Consider the following 22,236-nt stretch of genomic DNA (forward strand, 5'->3'; position numbering starts at 1 on the left):
TGATGGTTCCTTTGACAAGGGCAAGGCCGATTTCCTTCCCCATCCTTTGTAATCAGAGGCTGTGCTCCGTCTATGATGATCGCACTGTTGACGGAAAGTTAAACGTTAGTCTTCCTTCCTTCCTTCCTTCGCTTCCCCAATCGGCAGCGCCACGTCGCAGCAGGCAGCGAGCACACCGCAACGAGCCGAAGACACGCGCTCCTCCTCCACGACATGTCACGTGGCCTGACCCTGCGGTCGTTGGAGTGAGATGAAACTCCCCAAATCGCGACAACAGGCCAAAGTCGGACCACATGACTAAAACATATGCGCCAGCTACCTTCCTGTTAATGACTTACACTGTGAGCATGAACTAGGTTTGGTGTTTGACTCTGTCTGGATTTTTCATAGCAATACGAGCGTCCTGGGCTTTATTCGAGGACTTGCAGTATTTCACAGTGTTCATTCTTTGCATAGTTGCAACCACCCATAAGTTTGTGTTGTATGCCGGACTCTGAACCTGTGCAAACTAGTAACTAGTGGTTTTCGCTTCAAATAGAGGGAATAGAAGAATAGTTCCAACACATTCAACCTCGGCTTTGGAAAGGAAGATGATAAATATTTTAGAAGTACAAGACAAATTTCTTCAGTTATCTTTTTGGATTTGTACTTAACTATCTCAAGGTTGAACGCGAGGATGTGTCGGTCATGGTGTTGCATTTGTAGAGCGTGTGCGTGGGAATCGAGATGTCGTGCGAGCAGATCCCGATCGTACGGCGAAAATTTTCTGTTTACGTTTAATCTAACCTTCACCTCTCAACGATTTGAGGAGTCGCTAGGAACGGTACGTCGGTCTGATTTCGATTTAAACTGTTGGTCCGCTTTCCTCGGTTGGATAACTAGGGTACTTTGGGGACACGGAAGGCACTCAGTTGAGAGACTTGCACTAAGCCACTGATACACATCAAATTATTATTAACCGAGGACGTTCCGATACCCGCGAACTGACGACGTTGTTCAGTGCAATCAGTGCTTAATACTGAGTCAAAGATAAACTCAGTCAGCATTTGTTATGAGTAACAAATTCTATTAGCAACTATGCTCCTGATTAGACAAGCAAACAAGTAAATGCGTCAGATCTAAGGTCATTTTCAATCGCTGACGGAATATTTTCAGTTAGTGAAAGTCGAGCCAAAGAATAATTTCTTGGATGCCAGGAATGCAACATATTTATGTCACTTTTTGGTAACACAAAAGGTGCAACATTTCGACGAAAAGTTTGTTAATTTCCTGATGCAATGTTAGCGATAGTGTTATATTACTCCTCCTTTCCAAACGCGTGTCTCCAATCGGCCAACCATAACTATTAGATTGATTTAGTCAAATATTGATTTATATGTCCCTTCAGTAGCAGATTACAATACGGACAATAAAGTATTTAACTGACTACAATTAATGACGAATCACAAGCAGTATTGTTCATTATTACGGTTCGTCTTTCTCCAAAACTTCCAGTATTCATGAAAATATCGTATGCTACAACCCACATAACGATTTTCTTCGAAATAGTTCAAATGGCTCTGAACACTATGGGACTTAACATCTGAGGTCATCAGTCCCCTAGAACTTAGAAGTACTGAAACCTAACTAACCTAAGGACATCACACACATCCATGCCAGAATCAGGATTCGAATCTGCGGCCGTAGCGGTCGCGCGGTTCCAGACTGTAGTGCCTAGAACCGCTCGGCCATCCCGGCCGGCAAGTTTCTTCACATTGAAAGTTTAGGTATAATGTAAAAGCGGCGCGAAAGACTCAGTTCAAGATTATCTTGAGATGGGTAGAAATTATGTCACGGCTATACCGAAACAGACTCCTCAATGTGTCTGCATCTCACGAGCGCTGCAGAGCCACTGGATCTGATACAAGTATTACGTCGAGCGCCCGCAGACCGCGAACAATTGCAATAATTCATAAAACATTTCCAGCATGCAAATATTGCTTTTACTGCTGCATACGTTTTGGCCAGATTTTGCAGCATGATTATCGATACTCATTATGCAGTCAAACTAAATAATAAGCTTAAAATGTAAATAAATTGTAAACTAAACTTACAGATGTGAAAGTGAATTTTCGACTGTGGTAGCAATGACGAGGAACCATGTGAACACGGAGCATTGATTTACGATGTGCAGTGACCAAAACCAAACTAAACATAAGCATAAGTGTCAGAAATTAGAAGTACCAATTACGCCATTCAGTCACGAATTCCTGGTTTCATAAAATACACACAAAGCATTCGAGTCTCTCTCTTATTCGAACGTTTGTTACATATTACTAGCCTTTCGTCGTTTTTAATAACCTTTGTATTATATTTTTTCCCAACATTAGGTGCAAAACTGTGTTGGTCGCCATATATCTTGTTGAAGGGTAATGGCATCAAAATGTTTCAGGTTGTGCGTGAAGAATGCAAAAGCCCCATTGGATGAGCTGCTTCAAACTTGGTCCAGATGAAATGGGTCTGGGCCGGACGGTGTGGCCGAGCGGTTCTAGACGCTTCAGTCTGGATCCGCGTGACCGCTATGTCGCAGGTTTCAATCCTGCCTCGGGCACGGATGTGTGTGATGTCCTTAGTTTAGTTAGGTTCAAGTACGTAGTTCTAACTTCGAGGGGACAGATGACCTCAGATGTTAAGTCCCATAATGCTCAGAGACTTTGAACCATTTTTGAAATGGGTCTGTTGTATTTTGTATGTTTGTCAGTGCCAGACAGTGTCATTGTTTTTATAATTATCATTACCGTTTACTGAATTTCTCTGATTCTGTTATATCGTTAATTTTTCGTTGTTGTGTTGTTCCCCTTTGAAACTAAAATCACAATTTCCTCCTACAGGAGGTACGCTAATACGTGCAGGGCGCCCCTGCTCAAGTGGTGCGACCGTGATTTGTCACGAGAGTCGCCTACGTGGTAGCTGCCTGCTTTGTATTCGCGTCATGCTGTTAGACATTCTCTAACGCAGTCTTTACTCACTTAGCGAATCTTGTTAGCTGATTCAGAGTCGATGCGGGAATTTGAAGCGTTGTCGGTCGACCAAGTTGGCAGCAAATTGGAAAGGAAAATATGTACAGCGTATCCCAGAAATGTTGCGACAAACCTCGATGGGTCATAGAGGGTGTCTTAAGGAAGAAATCGAGGATAGGAATCTATGTCCGGATACATCATCCAACGACGCTACAGAACGGTGAAGTTATAGATGCCAGCGGTTGCCACTACGCCACCCCTTCAGCAGCTAACGCGACCTTGTACACTGACGTCTCGCAATTTTATTTGTTATTCAGTGATTGCGACTGATAGCCACAATCGCCAGAGGAGAATATGAAGCTATCTTCTGCGTAGCCTAGCCTTGTCTCCTATGAATTCGATTCTCTGTTGCCCTCTTGGATGACGGCTTCGAAAACGGGAGTTTATTTCTCGCTTTGGCAACCTCTAAAATTTCCAATTTTTTTCGGTATACAGGGCATAAAGGTCACCTACAGGAGCAATGTAGACATCCTGAATGCCATATATGTGGACAAATTTTCACACCAAGCACAAGATTGTACAAACAAGAGCAGGGAAAAAATGGCTCTGAGCACTGTGGGACTTAACATCTGGGGTCATCAGTCCCCTAGAACGTAGAACTACTTAAACCTAACTAACCTACGGACATCACACACATCCATGCCCCAGGCAGGATTCGAACCTGCGACCGTAGCGGTCACGCGAATCCAGACTGAAGCGCCTAGAACCGCACGGCCACACCGGCCGGCCGGCAGGGAAAAGAACGACAACTGAAGCAGCCGGTAAAAGCAAACAGGAGTGCTTCAACCATCGGAGTGCATTCCCAACAGAACATAACACGGAAAAAATAGATGTCTAGACGGAATGCTGCTTGACAGGAAATTTACGTTTCTTGGCTTGCACAAAGCCAAGAAACGTAAATTTCTCGTAGACACAGGAGCGCATGTTGCTCTGTGATCCCTGTAAACTTGGGTTATCACGATCATCGATTGGTCTCATCTTTATTGTGGTATGTTTGTTTCGATTATAGTGAGCAATTATTTCTGGGAGGATATATGTCCATTTGCATAAGCCGCGAATATTAAAACGCATCTACATTTGGCCTTTTATTATTCTGTTCAGACGTTCCACGATACTCACCTTCCAGTGGGTGAACGTTGAGTAGTGATGTATTCCATACCGCTGTATCACGGTATTGATCTACCTACTGTAAAACTCTCCACCGTGATTTTGAGAATATTAAGGGCTATCGGCTCTAATTCTTGAAAACCATTCAGAAGTCAAGATCGCACAAACAATTTTTTTTATTTTTTTTTTTTACCAAGACAGTCGGTCAACTCCGTAGATGTATCTTGTACGCCATCTAAGGTGGATGTGTACTGTTCAGTATGTATCCAGCATACGTAAACAGATGTGCTATTCTGTACGTTTCTGTATCAAGTAACAAGCATCTGTGAGCAATATGTATATGGACATGGCCTTTTGGACAAGATGCTGTTTGTTTGTAAATATTTTAGCGATGACAAACGTTTATAATGTGCTGAGTTCCATCCACTTGACATCTTGTACAAGAGCTCAGAGTAAAGAGAATATGTTTTACTACAAAAAATGCTTAAGACCTAAAGAAGACAGCTAATACTGTCGAAACCAGATGCCTTGAATACAAAATCTTGACTTTTGAAAGGTATTTAGCCTATTTCTAAGTTCGACTGCGATGCAATATGTCGAGCAGTGCGCAACATTAATCAGTATATGACCACGGAGTTTTATCCAACTCGTACTCCACCGGACATTCGCCTTACAGGTGTGACACAACAGTATGTGATGACTCTGCACTATGTGTGAAATCGGCTAACAGGTGTTTATCCACGGCACGCCTCAGCTGTGAACTTATACAATGTGGATACTGTGCTTCACATTGCATTGGAGAGAATGAGTCGGTGTTTGCCAAGAACAGACTCTGCATACAACGATGTTGTAAACTTTCTACATTTTGATGATCTGGAACAGTATCTTTTCTTTATGTATCAATGCAGAGCCAAAAGTGAAACAGGTTAAATGTACTTGTGGAAAACCAGAGTATTGTGAGGTGCCCATCGGTTTGCAGGAGATGGCGTATGAATATTTCATTTTACTTAAAAAGCGGGAGAAAGACGCTTTCAAAAAAATGGTTTAAATGGCTCTGAGCACTATGGGACTTACATTCTGAGGTCATCAGTCCCATAGAACTTAGAACTACTTAAACCTAACCAACCTAAGGACATCACACACATCCATGCCCGAGGCAGGATTCGAACCTGCGACCGTAGCGGTCGCGCGGTTCCGGACTGTAGCGCCTAGAACCGCTCGGCCACTCCGGCCGGCAAAGACGCTATCATATTTAAAAGAAAGTGTGCTTTAAATAAATCGTGTTTGTGTTTTATTTCATACCTCTCTCATTATAGTCCAAGTGTTACACTTATTAGTATCATTGTTTTCAATGCTACGTCTGTAATCATGCAGCAGCAGACACTTGCCTCTAACACCTCACCAGTCGTCAACACGAATGATGAAGTTACTCTTCATGAGTAAAATATATAACTGAAATCTCTGTGTAGGCAATATAGCTCAGTTGGTTACGTGATGGAGCTACAGTGGCTACACCTAATATTACCATCCTTACAAATGTATTTTTCTGTATATGCCCCCTACTTTCAGTACCTGACGTAGCCGGTATCAAGCCAGGGTGGATGAAACATCCTCGTCACAAGGACTTTGTTGAATGTGCCTGGGTTTGCAGCTCGTGGTCGTGCGGTAGCGTTCTCGCTTCCCGCGCCCGGGTTCCCGGGTTCGATTCCCGGCGGGGTCAGGGATTTTCTCTGCCTCGTGATGACTGGGTGTTGTGTGATGTCCTTAGGTTAGTTAGGTTTAAGTAGTTCTAAGTTCTAGGGGACTGATGACCATATATGTTAAGTCCCATAGTGCTCAGAGCCATTTGAACCATTTTTTTTAATGTGACTGGTCCTGTGAAGATGTAAAAGAAGAACTGAAGAATAAGAAGAATAGACTATTCCTTCCTAATAATATACGAGCAGTTATTGTAGATCCATACAATTGTTGCAAGACTAATGTTCTCATGACTGCTATCACATGTAGATGTAGTCCGATACTATCGACTATTACAGGAGATTTTGCGCTGTGTAAAAGGCGTTACATACATGACATTCAGTGAAAGCAGTGATATCCTCCCACTTTAAAAAGTAAAGCCAAACACTGTCTTCATATTTGTGCTATTGAAAACCAAGACCAAATTCGAAAATATTTCTGTTTCGGTCGTGACATGACTATTCAAATATGTGTGAGAATTCCTAAGGGACCAAACTGCTGAGGTCATCAGTCCCTAGACTTACACACTACTTAAACTAACTTATGCTAAGGACAAAACACACAACCGAGGGAGGACTCAAACCTCCGGCGGGAGAGGTCGCGCAATCCGTGACACAGCGCTTTAAACCGCACGGCCACTCAGCGCGGTGTCATATGAGAGCTAATGTATTTTCCCTAGGACAAACATATTCCAGAATCGCAAAACATTTTTTAGGGACAATGCAAACCTCATTATAGCCTCCAAACAAGACAATCTGAATTTAAAACACATTTTTCAGACACATGTAGGAAATGACATGTCGGTCGCAGGGAGCTAGAGACGTATTACCAGACTCTTCTGAGAATGATCAACCCATTAAATGAGTTAGTTAATGCTACGTCTGTAATCATGCAGCAGCAGACACTTGCCTCTAACACCTCACCAGTCGTCAACACGAATGATGAAGTTACTCTTCATGAGTAAAATATATAACTGAAATCTCTGTGTAGGCAATATAGCTCAGTTGGTTACGTGATGGAGCTACAGTGGCTACACCTAATATTACTGAAAAGGTTGAGGCTAGTGAGTGGAAAATGCGTATAGATGTGTACATAATACTCGTTAATGAATAAATAAATAAACATTTACACCACACACACACATAACACACACAAAAATTACTTACACTATGACAAAAGGGTCATATTACTACTGTGCAGACGCAGACACACACACACACACACACACACACACACACACACACACACACATACTCTCTCTCTCTCTGTCTCTCTCTCTCTCTCTCTCTCTCTCTCTCTCTCTCGCTCATTCGCTACCTCTCACTCCATCAGAGTCCCCCACCGCTTTTTTGCTACGCTACAAGAGGGTTGTGTGAGTATAGGAGAGTTTCAATCCCGTCATGTCAAATGACCCTTTTATTGTTGTGAGGCGACAGGCGGATTTTAGACTGCCGCGCAATGTACACCCACTGTCCTCTCGATGGAATACTAGTTTGCTGTACCATATGAGGCGACTACAGTGCAGCACCGCAGCACTGCTGTACTGCCACCGCAAATAGTCTTCGATAGAGTGATACCTTACGATGCATACCCTTAGCCCACTTCTGGGTGGCACCTTCCCTTGTGTGATACGCGTACAGTTTAGGTCGTAGACCTGCAAAATCCACAATCGACAATCCATTTGCCTCGTCTTTCATAAGACCGATAACCTTCTTGTTCTGTGGAACAATACCGTAAGAATTATCGGTCGTGTATAAGTACCTGTCGAATTCATTTCCATAGTTACTCATTACTTCATATAGATCGCAGTTTTTCACCCAACAGATGAAGGTATCTGTATTCATATAAAGTAATTTAGAATCTACGAAATGAGTTTTCACAAACGCATAGTGAAAGCGGTGCATGTGGATAGGTGTAGAATGCATACCCCCACATAAACAGGCTTCGTAAATTTTACTTCAGTCTTCACCATCTACACAGGAACAAAGTTTTTATTGAATATGGCCTAAAATTCGGTGTGGCGACACATTTTCTAATGCCCCAACGCCCATTCCGTTCGATTCTAATCAAAATTTCACACCGTTACATCAAATTCTCCATTGTTTTACCGAAAATTGAATTATTCATTAATTTATAAAAACCTTTCTCAAAGTCACACATCACACAATCTCTGTCTCGTATTCAAATCAATATGCTTCTTCTACCAGGGGGACTTCTTGAAGGAGATAGCCCGGGTGACTCCAACCACCTCCATCCCCAAGCTGAGATACTGCTGAAGATAATAATGTATCTCCGCCTATTCCCCAGCATTGTCATCTGCTTTGGGGTGGAGCTTCCTTGCGGAACTAGTTGCTCTGGTCACAGCGGCAAATCGGCTTGCGCATCTTGCAAACTAATAGGGTATGTGAGTTCTTCCTATAGGCCACCATGGCGTGCCCATATAAATTATTTACATCCAAGTAGATGGTGTAACTCGAATCAAGCGATGATTTGCACCCGTCACCCATCAGTGGGTTATTTGCCTTGGCGTGTCTATGGACACATTGGCAAAGTCCCCCACGGATCCCTGGCTCAAAGAAAAAAAGCATGTCAGCATCATTCAACAATTCAATGCTGCACTTCGTTTTCTTGAGCACTGCGTCCCAAGAGAATCCAGGTGACGTGTAATAAAAGGCAGGGTCCAGGGTGTATGTGGTCATGCATAGACTCCGGAATTCCACGAAAATGTCTGCAAGCAAGCGCACGTCTGAGTCAATGTAAAGCTGTGCGTACTGTCCTAAAGTGGAGATGTTGAATTTCCACCAGACATTCAGAGCATGCACATACTCTGCATCCGTCGTGTCATCGCCTGTAAGGTTGCTGGAGAATGCCGTTATGTCGGGTAGCCTGGTTTCTTTGAGTTTCACCATACTGTCCAGGTACTTGTATGTGAATACCTCCCTTCTAGTCACAAGCTGAAACTTTTCCTAGTCGGGAAATATAGCTCGAGTGATAAGCATGTCCTCCCGAGGTAGAGTTTCAACAAGTTTCTGGAGTGACGCTTGCATAAAACGTAACGTGTCAAATAAGTGGAGAGTAATTCTCGGGGTCATTCGTTTGGAGAATGAAATATGTGGCTCATCGCTCTCAGGTAAGACACTGAGCTGATCTTCCGCCATGCCAAAATCAGCAAGTGCTCAACAAGAAAGTGAGCGTCACACCTGCTTAAAAAATGACAGAAAATGGCTATGTGCACTGGTAACCAGTACTTCAAACTGCACGTATTGTGGCCTGCGCGACGGTACTTCCCCATAAGGTGACAGTGGTCCCTCCGGTTTTTTTATCTAGTGCCATCCCACAGACATGACGGTCAACCACGTTATTGTACAAATCTTCATTCTGCTTCGATTTGCTCAATGGAACGTTGTCACTGTAAGGCTTATCTACGTCCCAAGAGAGTTATCGAGCTCAGTGAGCAGTCAAACCGTAGGATTATCCACAACAAAATACTTGTGGCTCTTAAGACTCGAATCATAGGCCAATACAATTTGGTACGTACCACATGTAGTACGTGTTTCTCTGTAACGATAGTATATGAGGTCATAGAATCACCTTCACAGTGGGTTACAGGAGCGAGGAAGCATTCGAATTCGGCGTACACCACAATCGGGCATCTTTCTGATGGTGAACACTTTTAAACTCTATGAAATTGTTTTCCTCAGTAGGCAAATAACACGTATCAGGTCTTTGGAAGCGCAGTCTACTAGATGATTTGCTAATAACATGTCTGAGGAAAAGGCATTGAGGGACCTGAAGCAAATATGCTCTGGGATGCGAGAAGGCGATACATGTCTTTGATGAATACGTAATGCTAATTATCACCTTCAGAGAAGAGCAGCACGTTTATACTCATATCACGCTCACCGAAAAATTTTGGAAAACGGAGGGGGCCGACGACTATATGCTTGTCCTGCTCATTTGACTTGCCTTTCTTCTCTAGGCCATAAACATGAACAGATATTCCGGTATTCTGCCCTCAAATTTCTGTATGTCCGTGATCTTGATGGGGAACTCGATACCATCAAAGCTATAAAACCCATCAATATTATTACCTACATGGTATGTACCAGGACGTTCAGGATAATCTCTGCAGTTGTAATTTCTTTCGCAAGTCAGGACAGACCATACAGAACAAGCCTGATCGGTTTTTTTCGGATGTAAAGGCATGCCCTTTTATTAGGGATCTTGATATAGCTGGACCCTCTGTTTACCAGATCATAGACATGTGTATGGATGTCCAGGTATAGTATTCGGTTGTGTACTTTAGCTGACTCTCTAACGTCCCTCTCGGAAAGACGGGTCAGTATAGCTGTCAAGGTGGATTCACGAAACCTCTCAGCGATTGATCGGCTCCGCGTCATCCCGCCATTATCCTCCCAAAGATAATGAACACTTGTCTCTTCAGTACCAGAGGCAACTTTGTGTGGTGCGACTGTTCGATGCGCAGCGCCGCACAGCATTTAATGCCGGGATACAACCGATCATTCACGGCTTTGGGGAGGTCCGTTTCCACGACAGGAAGGGATGTTCTTAAAAACCTGACAGCGTCGCGGTACCTTCCTGCCGGATTCTCGATCCTTTTGAACGAGATCTGCGGTATTCTAACTGCGGTGTAGTGTCGCTGACCTGGTCTCCTCCACTAAAATGACATGAGAGAAATGCCGCTAGCCACAGGGTCATCTCTATTACAAATAATACTACTACTAGGGGCTGATCAGGACCTTCCTGTTGATAATGGGGGGCGTGGTGCACAGGGGTATGCTCCGATACACACATACCTTTCGTTGCCGGCGAAGGCGAACAGTCAGGGTCGGAGTAGGAGATGGTGGCGGCGACGACGAGACTCAGCGGGAGTATCCAGGTTGCTGCTGCTGTATGCTGGAGCCTTCACCTTCGCCAGTCTGGAGGGTGAGACATCGTTGCTGTTCTTCCTCCTACTGAACCACCCATGGGCGTCAGAGGGTATGCGTGGGGGTTGGGGGCGGAGGGGGGGGGGGGGCACTGCATGGCACGCAGCTGATTCTGCTGCCTCTTGCGCAGCCAAGTGTGGTGTCTGCACGGCGGTTCACGTCGCTTGGGCGCGTGTTTGGTTCTGACCCCACAACGACTGTCCTAGGCACTCGTGCCACAGCTAGCTGTTGTGGCGACTGTGGTGCCTCTGTAACATACGAATACCGAAAGATTTTAAATATATGCTGTAAACAAATAACAACATTCCAGAATAATAATAATTATATGCTGTAATGAAAACGGTTGCATTATAATCACCTTTTCCACTGTTAGTCCAAGGATGTAGCAGTTCAGTCGGGTTTTCTGGTAGTTCCCCCTCCAATCATGGACTGTGCGGCTGGCCCCGTCGGAGGTTCGAGTCGTCCCTCAGGCATGGGTGCGTATGTTTGTCCTTAGGATAATTTAGGTTAAGTAGTGTGTAAGATTAGGGACTGATGACCTTAGCAGTTAAGTCCCATAAGATTTCACACACATTTGAACATTTTGAATTTCCCCTCCCAATCCATTATTTCCTCAGCCTCCTCCAAAAGGCCGAGATGACGCTGCCATTCAGGTTCCTCAGCAGCCGCCATCTCATGCACCCACTGCAGTATTTCGTCCTCACCATGGGGCCATCTATTTTGTTCACTGGCGCTACGTATAACAATGACATACTGAACGTAATTATTTCTTGAAAATGTTAGACACATACGCACAGAAAAACGTATAGAAAATCATATTCTTTAGCTCACTGAAATATGAATAGAAAAACGTATTCTCTAGTTGACTGAAATTACTTATACATGAAACACACTGAACTTGAAAATCGTATTCTGCTACTTACAAGACTGACTCGTAGGCTCCTGGCTCTCGGCCTCAATACATACCCAATGTCTCCTTCCTTAGTCACAGAAATGTCTAGAAAAGCAAAGAATATGTCTCAGACAACTGAATGGACCATGCCACGAAAAATAAATGTATATACATTCTCCAGCCCTCAAGCCCTCATTATTAGAACTGCAGTACGTTAAGTGAGCAAAAAAATATTTTTCCTAACAGCTACATATTACAATAAATAAATAAATAAATTCACTAACGTTCTTGTAGCGTCAACTCGATTATTATTGCTGGAGGCGTATGCTGCAATAGTCTCTCAGCGTCCAGCTGCCGATCTACATTGGCCAACATCTCAGGGATGAAGGCCTCAATGGCAAGAAGAAAAAGGACTGTAACACTAGCAACGGGATAAAAATTCGTCGACACTGAAATTACAGCAGCAAACCGTTCAAAAGCTCGGTAGTATAGAGGTGTGCCTATACAGAATACAATATAAACGGTTTCTGTGAGGGATACTAAAATTACGATGGATACATGTACGTTGAATGATTAAAACAATTAGCTTACATGGAGGGGAAGGCGTGAGCTGCTGCTACCGCCGCTGATGCTGTTGCTGGAAATTGTGCCCTTCCTATCCTTTCCTGAAAAAAAAAAAAAAAACTGGCACAAGTACACACAATCATCCACCATTTCTTCCAGGGAGCGAATAGGAAACCAGCATCCTCCCCCCCCCCCCCCCCCCCCCCCTCCCCACCACACCTGCTGATGGATGCTGTTCTGAGCGCACAGACCAGTTGGTGCTGGTCTGCCGGCCGCGGATTTTGCGCACTTCTGCATGCCGGTTCTGGAGCACTCTGGAAATACCTAAGTGTTCCACTTACCGATCTTTGTGCTGGACGTGTTCGTCGATCTGGCCGGAGAGCCCGATTCCAGTCGCCGGTTCACTCTGTGATAAGCTGCAACTCGGGTTACGACCGTGCCTTGTGTAGCAGACTATTGCGATATTTTCAAATGATGTACCATCGTCCTTAGAGCTTCGACGCGGTGTATTTTCTCTTATTTATTTTAGTTTCAGTTCACAAACAACATTCCCGCGAGATGTATTTTCGAGTGTATTGCATTCATTTACCTTTAGGCAACGTATTTCCGTTTCGTGTGCACCTGGGAAAATAGTGCAACACGGACCCTAGTATTACTAGGCCCGTGTTGCTGGAAAACTCACTTCCGGTTGCGCAACAGGCGCCGCCATTGCGCCGCGGAGCGCGCTGACTTCCTGCCACGCCCATGTAGTTTGATAACTGTCTGCACAGGCAGCTACGGCATGTTGCCATGATTTGTTGTTGCTTTATATTACGAAGCTGCTGCATTTAATTGATGACGAGGCAACTGCATGTTTTACACAGCCATGCATCGTTCTTATTGATTATTAATGATTATAATCATATCTTTCTGTATTTCTGCAGGATTTCCGACTCCTGGGGAGGTGGGTGGGTTATTTCTTTATTTATTTAATTGTTTGATATACACTACTGCACATTGATCTTGCCAAAAGCCGAGAAGCGATTCTTCTTGGTGTTTTAGCTCACTGGGGCACTCTGGGATGCTCACTGGGCACTCTGGGATGCTCTCTGTGGCACTCTGGGATGCTCTCTGTGTTATTCTGGTATTGTCTATTTGTCTGTTTGGGATGGTGTACGTGTTGGTTTTTATTTTAATTTTCAGTTAAGAGTTGCGAACTATCCTTGTCTATCTCGTGAGATTTTTTTTTAAATTTATAATTCTGGTTTAATTTGAAAATTCTTATCTTTTAGATCTTTTAATTAATTGCGAGTGTATTTGGAATTAATTGTTTAAAGTAACATTTGCATACGTATTGAGGTGTCAAACACTTTACCGTACCTAATTTGTTTGTGCGCGGAAATATTCCAAAGCAGTGTCGATCTGTAGTTTTGATTAATATTTCCTTCTGTGCAAGTGTATATTCGATTTGTGAAATTCATCTCGGCAGATTGTTTAACGATCTATTGATGACACGTCTTGAAGCAAAGTAATGTACAGCGATCTTCTTGAAAGTGTATTTAGAGACTTATTCAATTGGATTTAAAAACTCTTGAAGCAGCTAATGCTCAAAGATAAGGGAATGCTGTTATATTTTCCACAAAAGCGCGCGAAGTGTCTCAGGTAGGAAGGCTGGATGAAGACTGAAGGGTTTCACAAGTGTGGAGCGTGTGTAGTTTGCGTGATATGGGACCCCCGATACGTCTAGATACGACTCTGAGACGTCACACGTACGCAAGCATCCTGTCTAATCACTTGCATCCATTCATGTCCACTGTGCGTTCCAACAGACTTGGACAATTCCAGCAGGACAATGCGACACCCCACACGCCCAGAATTGCTATAGAGTGGCTCCAGGCACACTCTTCTCAATTTAAATACTGATGGCCACCAACCTTCTCACACTTGAACATTATTGAGCATATCTGCAACGCTTTGCAAGGTACTGTTCAAAAGAGATCTCCAACCCCTCGTGCTCTTACGGATTTATGGACTGCCCTGCAAGACTCATGGTATCAATTCCCTCCAGCACTGCTTCAGACATTAGTCGAGTCCATGTCACGTCGTGTTGCGGCAGTTCTGCGTGCTCGCGGGGGACCTACATGATATTAGGCAGGTGTACCAGTTTCTTTGGCTCTTGCTAGTGTATATTCAGTTTTGAAGCGAATCGTTTAATTAATATTTGCTGTGGCACATCGTCTGAAGCAACATTTGCAGAGTTTTGTGACATATTCAAGATATGTATATGACACTATTCCACACATTGCTTAAACACCAGATTTGGTAACTCCTGAAGCAGGCTGTGTTGAGTTGTAAGGGGTATTCGTGTGCCACAAAAAAAGTGTGCCAGGGAGGAGGAGGAAGGCCGGTGTGTATCCCGCGCGATAGGAAGCGGTTAGCACGGTGCGGCCTGGTCTTTCGCATGACGAGACGCGATCGCCAGATATATTTAGCCCGATCTATGACAATATAATTACATGATTCCTTCCACTATCGGAACAAAAAAAGTACCTGCAATTGTTGAACACCGTCTAAATTGTTTAAAACCAGCAATTATTTCGAGGTGTGTTGCGATTTCAGAAATAAATAAACAATATTCTTAAGCAAATTGTTTATTCAATGCCTTATGCTTGCTATATTAGCTTACCATCTTGAGGTACTCCCAGTCCAGCAGTTCGACACAGACTGAACTAATTTGCAGCCATATTTTTCCCAGGGTGGCCATCTTGGATTACATCATGGGAGTGGAGAGGGAGGGGAGGGGAAGGGCCAACAGCGCCCTCTGGTGGTGGTGTTGTGAACTAGATGAGTTGGTCTCAGGGCCTCAAGGTTAGCACACAAAATTCGATAGTCTCACCAACATATTTTAATTCTCTGCCATTTCTAAGGGTGCCAATGGGTGGAGCTAGGTTAGTGATGGTAGCCCAAATGACCTATTTTCCCGCCAAAATTTGAATTTTCCGCTATAATGTCAGTCCGACATTCCACCATCTATGGCTGTCTAGGATCCATTATCTTGAATAAATTTGGCAACACTGCAGAGTGGGGAGATGACCGCTTTATGGCTCTGAGCACTATGGGACTTACCTTCTGAGGTCATCAGTCCCCTAGAACTTAGAACTACTTAAACCTGACTAACCTAAGGACATCACACATAACCATGCCCGAGGCATGATTCGAACCTGCGACCGTAGCGGTCGCGCGGTTCCGGACTGTAGCGCCTACAACAGCTCGGCCACTCCGGCCGGCATGACCACTTCACCCCACTGCTTTCGGGCTAACCCATTTTTCAGGTACTGTTCAAATGTACAATTTGTTTCATTGTTCATTTATTGACTGCTACTTGAATATCGAGCTTTCACTTGCAGTTCAACACCTTATTGCCCTCTACTCCCACCAAATCACTGAATGCAGCAACGTTGTATTGGAATGCAAACACAAAGTTCCCATTCTTTGCTGGTGGATTGAACTTACCGCTCATTATACGAATGGTGGAGCTCTGGTATAACAATTAAGCTCCATCACAGGCTCTCAAATATATTGCAGTTACTAATTGCCTTACTTTATAAATTCTTAACTGACAAACACAGGGAGTGTTCATTATTAATGACAAATGATATAACTAACGAAAGTTCAAGTTTTATATCCGTTCTTTCTCTGCCAAACGTCAATTACGGCATTTTGCATTTGACAGTATTGCCATGAAATGACGATTCAGAAAATAACTAAAGTTCGCCTGAAAACAGAACAAGATTCTATCTTTAAATTACGCAAAGGCAAATTTTCCCTTAATGACGATTTGATTTCTGTGACTTCTCAAATCTGACACTCGCCCAGAAAGCTTTAAAAAGCGTGCTTTCTTTTTAAGATTATCACATGTGTTGACCCTATTTCAGTTAAAATGTAATACTGATATACTAAATAAAAGTAGACATTTCCACTATTCTGGCGAGGTACTACACATCGATGTTGGTCAGGCGATGTAACCAGAATATGAATTCAAATTCAGCAGTCAACCATTATGAAATGGATGATAGAGGTAGTCTTGGAAGATAGCACAAAGACAGCTTTCACAAACCTGTGGGGACAGTAACTTTAGAGGAGGATGCCATATGTGCTGAAAAATCCGCCAGTTACGTTCCAGAGGTTATTCGATGGGATTCTACGTGATTTAAAGCCGGAAACATGAATGGTGTATTTGGATATCATCGTATTTTCTAAATGCAAAACCCTTAGTAGATACATTCACCAAGCTATCACTAGCACAGATAATGGTCATTTTCTACAGACACAGCTGAATTATCTTCGACATGTAATTAGTTGGAAAGGTGTTCAAACTGATCCTCACTTAGTAGAGGGAATCTAGCACTTTGCAGCCCCACAGATCACGAAACAAAAACAGTAATACCTGGGTTTGTGCAAGTATTACTGAAAATTTGGAAGAAATTTGCGAAGCTCACATAACCATTAAAAATGGTTCATTAAGGAAGATTCCCAAATTCCAGCGGTCAGTGGAACGTCGAACATCCTTTGAAACATTGGACACACCGTAAGTTTTTGATCCAGTCGTGATCTTCTCTGATCTGTCCGATTAGTATCCCTTTCTATGAAATAATATCCCTGCACTTCAGATATCTTTTTATTAGTGTAATCAACAATGCTATAGAGGATCTCACTGTCAAAAAAGCATTCCACTGATGTTCTGGCATTTCATCTCCGGTAAATACCTGAGTATGTGTCGTCGTCGAGCAGTGACGAAGCTAGGGGAATACGATGGTCCGTGCGCATCGGATGCTAATTCCGCGGGGATGGCGTAACTTGGCACCTTCTTTATCACGAGGTGCCAAAACATTTTTTTCGTCGTTTCATTACCGACAGTTATGGAAGTCGGTGGCAACTGTAGAGTTTATGGACTTGGCCCGACCTTTCTGCATACATACACTCATTTTACCCGTGAAATAGATTAAATTAAATTAAAAATTAATCTTACACACTACTTGAAACAGTGATGCGAATGATCTTAAAGAAATTGACTTTGCACCAGGAACTGAAAAGGTCAAGTGCATCGACAGGTTTTTACATAAGATCGGTACATGCTGTAAGACCTTGGAACGTATATCACATCGTTTTGTGGTTTTAGAGCCCATGAATCTGACTGAAACCTCAGTAACTGAATTTCTCACTATCCTAAAAGTTTAGTTAACAATTATGATGAGATTGGTGAAGATGGAATACTTGCAGAAATTCCACGATTAAGAAGATTTCTGCAATTCACCAAAGTTACAAAAGAATAGTCGGACATCCTTAAGACTCTTATAGTTAGTGGTTAAATATGAATTATCCGAACCTGTTACCAACATCATTTTAGCATTAAGGTTTTGTTAAGTTTGTGTGTTTCGATAGTGTCATAAGAGAGGAGACTTTCAAAATTTGTCGTAAGTTCCTATGGGACCAAACTGCTGAGGTCATCGGTCCCTAGGCTTACACACTATTTAATCGAACTTAAACTAACTTACACTAAGGACAATACACACACCTATGTCCGAGGGAGGACCCGAACCTCCGACGGGGGAAGCCGCGCGAATCGTGGTAAGGCGCCCTAGACCACGCGGCTACCCCAAGCGCCAGACTCTCAAAGCTGAAACTAATTAAGAGTTGGTCTAACTCCAACACTGCATCTTCATAAAGGACTACAACTATATTTTATTATCTACTTAGTTTCCTTTCACCGTTGCATACATATTCCTTAGACCTGACTAGATTCTAACGATTGCGTTCATTGTCGAGCCACCGCTTATGTCCAGAATGAATTTTCAGCCTGCAGAGGAGTGTGTGCTCATCTGAAACTTCCTGGCAGATTAAAACTGTTTTTGCGATAGACGAAGTTCCCAGGTTTGAGTCCCGGTCAGGTACATAGTTTTAATCAGCCAGGAAGTTTCAATTCCTGTATCCTTGTCCTGTGACTATAAAAGAATTTCATTGTGTCAAGAACAGACAGTTAGAATTTATACTGTAAGAACAGAACAAAACTTTCATATATTACATTGGAATCATTTACAATCACATGGTAAAGACGCTGGCAGTGGTTCGGAAATGAATGGACTCGCTAGAAATCAGTATCCATTAAGGAATATGTGAGTAAATGTGACTAGAAACTAAATAAATATTTTAGAATTATGTTAAACCCACTATGAGTCAAGCGCAACTATCTAGTTTGGCTATTTTATCAACTGAAAATAGCATAGGTAAAGATGTCGTTTTTGATGACGCAGTTTCAAAATTTGCAGTAGACGAAGTCAGAGGGAATAAATTCTAAACTAAATTTTAAAATTACCTATCAATAAAAAAATGTTTGGTTATTTATACTGCTTCATTAACGATCAATTAAATTATGTTATTTATAAAAATGTACTTTCCTAATTTCTTTCCATTCACAAAACCTGTTTACAAAACAGTTAGTATTTAACTTTGCTTCCTTAATATGTATCAAAATATGCCTCTCCAGAGAGAAAAACAATTACTTGACGATTTTGTGGGTTGGTTGGAATGGGGAGACGGGGCAGGAGGTGAAAATTTGAAACACCGCATCGTGTGCCAAACTGCTTAGCTACAGCACTGTAGTCGAGTGCGAACATTTTTTGCTGGACACACTTCTGACGATTTCGTAGAAGTGTTCCTCCTTAGGAGACATTAGTCAACATTAATATCACTGTCACTATCATTCGATTCCGCTTCTTGCTCAGTGTCGGTAGTTTCTTCTCTAGTTCCCATACCGTCTTCTTCCACATCACTGTAAATACCAAAGTTATCGCGTGATTCGTCGTCTTCCTTCAACAGATGAAGTACAATTTCTTGTCACTTGAGTTTTCCAGAGTGAGGTCATATTGGATCCAAAGACAAATAAATACGTGCTAGCAACACCTATTACTAATAAATATTAAAAACTACTGCATTAAATAAAAACAAAATTTAACTTTAGTAAGGGTAAACGCCGCGTGGCGTCTGGTATACTACAGCTTTGTAGCTTCGGAAATAACCTCTTCCCTCCAACACTGTGTTGATGAGAAAAATATGTCTGCATTTAGTTAAATGGAAGGTATATCACAACACAAGTCCGCCACTGTATCTGTTGAACAATAGCGAGTAAATAAAGTGCACGTGGCGTCTGTGAGACGTCGTGCGATAACACCAGGATTAAAATGTTCGGCAGTTACGTGATAAGCTAGCCACTAGCAGGTCCGTACATTGATCGCCAGTGAGAGACGCTCGCAAATATGCCAAACGTCTCTTTGCTCTCACGTTACATGCCCATACGAGAACTCCAAGACACTTTTCGAGTGCTGTAACCACCAGCAGGAATATCTTCAGAGTCAGCATGTCGCCAACATCAAACCGAAATTGACAGGTGACTTCTTTGTTTACATTTTGCACTTAAACCGACATTTTATTACTACATTTATTTGTACTATTTTTACATACTAGTTTATTGGTAGTAGCAATGGTGAGGAATCGCTGCTGCTGTGGATTTAAATCGAAATTCGTGAATCGAGGAGCAGTAATACTCACTCCGTAAACATTCCTCTTCCGCTAAAGTAAATTCTTATACTGTTTGCGTAAAGAAAACGAAATACATTTATTCGTTCAAAAAATGCATAATTGGGAGCTAGCACTCGCAGATGTCACGTGACTTTTTTAAAGTTAATTATCTGGCCTGATAGTCCGGTTGAACGCAAATGCTATTAATTACAGTTAAAGACAAAATTGAAATATTACGGAAGAGGATAGTTACGATGTTATGCTAAATTTGTAGACTTCCGTCGTAACCTTAGTATTACACTCACCCACGTGCGACTTTTGTAATCTCCTGTAGTTCACAGGAACCAATGTTTTTACAGCAGGAGTTGCGTAACTATTGTGCGACCTAAAACTCAGTACATTCGATACATGAAAATAGGGATTTGCAGTCATGGTTCACTATCAACAATCATTTGTGATTTTTATTCGATTACTGCCTCGATATTCAGTTAAACAGCCTCTGAAGTGAACTACTTATAATTTACGAGAAGTTACAGTATCGACATAAGAGTAACGTGAATGAATACACCACGAATTAATGAAACCGTCGGAGGTGCGAGAATGGGTTGAATATTTTAAAATATTGAATTTATTTCACGCTGATTTGAAACTGAAAACTGCGCACAGCTCCATGCACTAGTGATGGGAATTTTCATCACCAGTAAGTGTTCAGGAAGTGCTAGTATACAGTTACTGGTAACCAGTATCGTGGGTTAGATTCCATATCCCTCCAGAGTCTGTCAGGGAGTAAGGTCGTGTGATACTTCATATGATAACCAGTTAGTTGAATGGGGAAAAGAAGGCTAAGTGCCGACACTGAGTTGACTCGTCTTCATTCCCTTTATTTCCATATACTCCCAACACATTAATTAATAGGTTGCTGCTGAGTGGAATGTTCACGCCTAGGGCTTGTGCCAGCAAATATGTGTAAGCTACTAGTTGATGCTGAGCATTGATAGATCACAATGGTTCCTCATCTCTTCCATAGACTTCTGGAAACAATGCTCGACCATGTCGCAGTTGTTATCGGTACGAAAACGGACTTCAGATGCGAGTAGAAAAGTATCTCACACTTAATTGCTCGTCTGTGTAATCCTAGTAGGTTTTCAGTCCATAACAACGGATGAGGCACTTCTGTGATTGACGCGCTAGATCGTGATTCAAATCCACTTCTGGCCTTCGGACTTGGGTTAACTATACTTCGGTAAATCGTTTGAATGACAACATTTTCACCATGGACTGCACTATTTATTATAATTTTAACATTTGTAATTTAGACGTTTAAATCCATTTCAAGGGATCAAGGTGCTGAAAATGCAGCACGCAGTAGTTGCAATCGTCCATAAAATAAGTAAAAAGGATGCGAGCTTACATGGCTCTAGTCAGCATTTGTCATAGATTCATACAAGACTGTTGCCTACGACTACTGTATTTTCAGCCCCTTAACCACTTGAAAATTACTTAATAATCGAAGCAGCAATTGTGGAAGTTGTAATAAAGAGTGCAGTCCGTAGCGAAAACGTTATTATTAAAAAAATTCAACGAGACTGCGAAATGAAGATAAATACAATTGTTTCCCTAAACAATTTGAGCCAAATGCCGGGATGGTTCCTTTGAAAACAATACGACCTATTTTTTGTCATGTCCTTTTTCCCCAGATCGAGCAATTGCTCCGTCTGCAACGAAATCGTTTTCGACGATATGTTTTTATCTTTCTTCCTTCAGTATGTAACCTTTCACTTACGCCTCTGATAGAAAACTGTACAGGCTATGCATGCAGATATCGCCAAATGATTCCGTAAATCAGCTGTTGTCGTTATCAATAGTATGCAGTGTTGGATAATACTGTAAAAATTAAGAAGATTGAACTCAGTGTGTTTTCTGGTGTTCTACAAGAAAACAGTTCACCCATTCGTCGATATACTCTGTGCAAATTCAGTCTCCAACGCGGGTGGGGCTTACCAACAACAACGGCCAAAATATTATAAATCACAAACACGAATTCATCATAGTTAGCAATCTGCTATGACAAGCAATAGAAATATGCTCAGTTGGAGAAAAATGCGATAGAATTGTAAATGTGACCTTCGCACAAGTGGTAGAAATTGAACTAGAAAATCTTAAAGGACTAAAAATACCATAGAGATACACAATGACAAACTGTGTGGAATCTTGCGTCCTTCGTTAAGGAAGCTACGAAGAAAGTGAAAGAAATGTTTCAATTATGTGTAAAGATGTAATGTGATAGAATGACAATAATAGGGTTCCGGACTGATTATCTTCTTTCAAGAAGTACAACAAAGTACGGATAAGCTGCTAGTCCTGCACTACTCTT

Source organism: Schistocerca serialis, chromosome 3, assembly GCF_023864345.2.
Source record: "Schistocerca serialis cubense isolate TAMUIC-IGC-003099 chromosome 3, iqSchSeri2.2, whole genome shotgun sequence".
In the NCBI taxonomy this organism is placed as follows: domain Eukaryota; kingdom Metazoa; phylum Arthropoda; class Insecta; order Orthoptera; family Acrididae; genus Schistocerca; species Schistocerca serialis.